General features: G+C 33.8%; 1 protein-coding gene across 2 annotated transcripts in view; it reads left to right on the forward strand.

The window, feature by feature from the left end:
- The window catches only part of LOC107612624 (carbamoyl-phosphate synthase large chain, chloroplastic), a 9840-nt gene continuing 6254 nt past the window's right edge, over window positions 283-3868 (forward strand). Inside the window, exons 1-3 of one of the 2 annotated variants that reach the window (XM_021108601.1) lie at window positions 283-738; window positions 2971-3196; window positions 3279-3434. The gene's annotated coding sequence lies outside the window, so the exon portion shown is untranslated. The remainder of the gene's footprint in view (window positions 739-2970; window positions 3197-3278; window positions 3435-3868) is intronic. The other variant, XM_016314320.2, reaches the window with a different exon arrangement.

Raw genomic sequence — 3868 nt, forward strand, 5'->3', positions numbered from 1 at the left:
CTTATATGATTGTCGGCATAATTTTTTTTACATAATTTCTTACCATCAAAGAAAATATGCAGAGATAGTGATCAATAACAATGTTCTGAAAAGACTGGTCAGTTCGACCGGTGTAACCGTGAATCAGCAACAGTTACGGTCCGTTTGCCTCCTAAAACCATTTCTCTAAAAGTCAGAGGAGAACCGTCGAACCGGCCGGTTGAACCGGACAGGGAATCGACCGGTTTAAAAGAAACGGCGTCGTTGCCAAATTTGCTTACTCTTGGTTGTTGGTTCTGAAGCTCCTTCGTTTCTTTGTCCCTTTCTCCCTCCCTTTCTTTCATTCACAGAAACTCAGCCAAAAAACCCGCACTGTAAGCCTACACCACCGCCGCCATAAGGAGTGGCATACTGCCGCCGTCCGTCCGTCTATCTAGCTTCCCTCGTGCTCCAAGTCTTCAACCCCCGTTCGCTGTCACCGATCGCAGCTGCTTCCTCGAGCTCGGCGTCCGTCGTCTTTGTCTGCTCAGCCTCGCTTCCGCCGCCGTTGGTTGCCGTTAACGTTCGCGTCTTCGTTCAGCCGTCGTCTTCGTTCGCGTTCTTCGCCGTTCAAGTTTGCTCGGGGTTCACCGTTCGCGTTCACTCGCCGTTCACCGTTCGGGTTCGCGTTCGTCTGGAAGCCACGTTGCCCTGCTTCAAACTCTGCGACCAACCCGCGCGCTCCACCTAGCCGTCGAACTGCTCTCTTTTGTCGCCGCCGTGAGTTTCCTAAACCCACCACCAGACAATACACTCACACAACACCAATACTCTGCTTCAAACTCTGCAACTTCTTATTTCTATTACAATAAGTAACTATTTGATTTAGCAGTGGTTTGGATTTTTTTATAGACTGAATTAAAGTATACAATAGTTATGTTCTCTTCTCTATCACATTGATACTAAGCTTTGAATTCTCTTATTTAGTTTCAAGTTTACCGCACTCAACATGTTTGATGAAATGCTTTAACCATATTTCGTGTTGGTTTATATCATTTCTAGCTTTTAGAAACTTAGTAAGTTGATTGCATGTGAAATTAGAATAATTGGATCTTAGTAATTAGGAAATTTTAGCTGCACAAATAGCATCTTTGTAGAAAACATATTAGCATGATGATTCCACTTGCATTAGTGTTCTTCTGGTAAATTTTAACTGGTAGTGTGAACTTGTTAATTTGCTAATTGTTCTTGTGTTGTTGTTCTGTTGTTCTTCTGTTATTTTTATTTTATTTTTTTGTTGTTGTGATTTTCTGTTCTTGAACTTGTTAAGTTGATAATTTGCTAAATTGTTGTTGTGTATTTATTGTTGTCTTTGAGATTCTTGCTGGATATTGGTGATCATTGATTTATTATATGCTTCATGTTTTCATTGTTTTGTTGATTGTTTGTTTTGTTTCAGAAATTAATTTTTTGTGATCAATGCTCAAACTCTGATTGTTGTTCTGTTGTTCTTCTGTTTTTGTTTTGTTTCATAAATCAATATTTTGTGATCAATGCTCAAACTCTGAATGTTGTTCTGCTGTTCTTGTTGTTTCAGAAATCAATTTTTTGTGATTAATGCTCATACTCTGAATGTTGTTCTGTTTTGTTTTAAGGCTGTGTTTAGAAGAGGTGATTAATTTCTGAGTGTTGTTTTGTTTTTGTTTTAAAGCTGTGTGTTGTGTTCAATTTTCATTTTGTAGGAAATTCTTTGAGGTATATAAGAATTAAGAAGGAAGACTATTTTAATGGTATTATTCTGTTGATTCTGGTATGCTACAAGCTTGAACATAGAATTGAAGAGAAAAACCCTTTATTATTTTATCATTGGCCTATTTTTGGCATTGCATATCATTGTAGTTTGTTTATTCATTGAACTAGTTGTTTATGATCTCCTTTTGAAGTAAAAAAATGCAGTAGAAGAGTGTTTAGAACTAGTTGCTTTATTCATTGAATTTTTATAGAATCAGGTGTTTATTATAAAACGGTTTTTCCGGTTGAACCGGTTGAACCAATAAACTAATAAACCAATAACTAGAACGGTTTGATGATCGGTCCGGTTTTCTAAACCTTGGTCAATAATGAATTGCTTTATATTATGGCAGTTTCAAAGACATCATAGCCAGGCACAATTTGCGGAAGCATTGTATGGTGATCTGGCATAGTATAAGATTTTAATCATTAAATGGATTAATGCTGATAGATTTTAATCATTAAATGGATTAATGCTGATAGATTTTAATCATTAAATGGATTAATGCTGATTTTAGAGGGTTATTTGATACAGTACATACAAAATTCTCTTTGTTGATTTTCAATTCTTTTGCATTTCATTTTTCTAAGTTGTCCATCATTTTAAATTACAATGACGGTGGTGATAGAAAAGTTGGTTTAATTTGTCTCAAGATATATGCATAGATGATGTCAAAATGTGATCATAATTGTCCATTTTATTGTGTTCAAGTTAGTACTTTGTTGTGGTTATATATGAAAATGGCAACTGCAAATAAAATAGAAGCTTTGTAACTAACAAGTAATGGCTAGATGCATGTTTGAGGTTAAATAGAAGCAGCTTGATTTATTCCATTTTTGCATAATTATCATTGTAAGTAGAGCATTTTAATAGGCAACAATATTGGTATTCTTAAGGTCCTTTATTGAATTTAATTTAATAAGCATTTTTAAATGAGTATATTGTAAGTAAAGCGTTCTATGCTGTTCTGATAAATGATATTGCTGCAATGTAGTTTAATTAAGTTCTATGCTTAGTTCTATCTTTGCATGTGTGTAATTCTAAAATTAAAATTGATAAAGTTTGACGAAAGAAAACACATTGTTGTTGCTCAATCTGAAACGTGATCTAATGGCTTTCTTTTTCATATTTATAAATGCATCAGTTTTCTTTTGTGAAGCTACCTTTGTCACTATGATGCAAAATTTTTAAGTGAACATAATACTTTTTCTTTTGGACAGTAATCTGTTCACAAACTCCAGTTGGTTTGCATTCCAAGAAGATAGAATTGACCAGATTGGAACAAACAATATAGTTAGCATGAACAGATTTTTGTCTAAATCCTAAATTGAATTTCAGCCAGGGAGAGAAAAACTATCTGCCTGTAAGGATCTTGGAGCTGATGTTGTCATCAATTATACGATAGAGACTCCATTGCATGAGTGAAGGAAGAAACAGGAGAGAAAGGTATATCATTCTCTACTTTTGTAATTGATTTGTGCAATAGCTGAAGCTTCTATATCAGTTGCTACTGCTTGTATTGCTGTAGGTTTTGATGTCATATAGATCAAATTGTGGGATTATACCTTCAGCAAAACCTGGACAGTTTAAACTTTGATGGAAGGCTTTTGCTCATTAGCATAATGGGTGGAGGCTATAGAAGTAAATATTAACAGTATGCTCAATAGACACCTCACAACTCAGGGTATGGCAAATATTTTCATTGATTTATTGACATTATATTAGGGAAGAGAATTTTTTAGTGTTCTCTTTTAAATGTTTGATTAGTTTAAAATCAGTTTCATTTTTATAAACTTCAATGAATCTTATAATGTATTTCATCTGTGTTGCCTATGCATAGATTTTGAATTTCTACTGTACTTGGTAGTTGTTTTGTTTCAATTAAGAAAATAGTTGCATTTATTTTATTTTTTCAATTTATTTTGATATTGTATCTTGAAAGTTGAAACTAGGAAAGTTCAGGTGCCTGTGAATATGATTTGATGATTTTCTGTATAATAGTTGTAAAAATTTAATGATTAGAGTAAAATGATACATAAAATGGCTAATATGATATTTTTTTTTGTTATAAAAGCTTTAAATTTAAGTATATCATTAGTCTCTTATGTAATTTTGAGT

The sequence above is a fragment of the Arachis ipaensis genome, chromosome B08, assembly GCF_000816755.2.
Source record: "Arachis ipaensis cultivar K30076 chromosome B08, Araip1.1, whole genome shotgun sequence".
Classification (NCBI taxonomy): domain Eukaryota; kingdom Viridiplantae; phylum Streptophyta; class Magnoliopsida; order Fabales; family Fabaceae; genus Arachis; species Arachis ipaensis.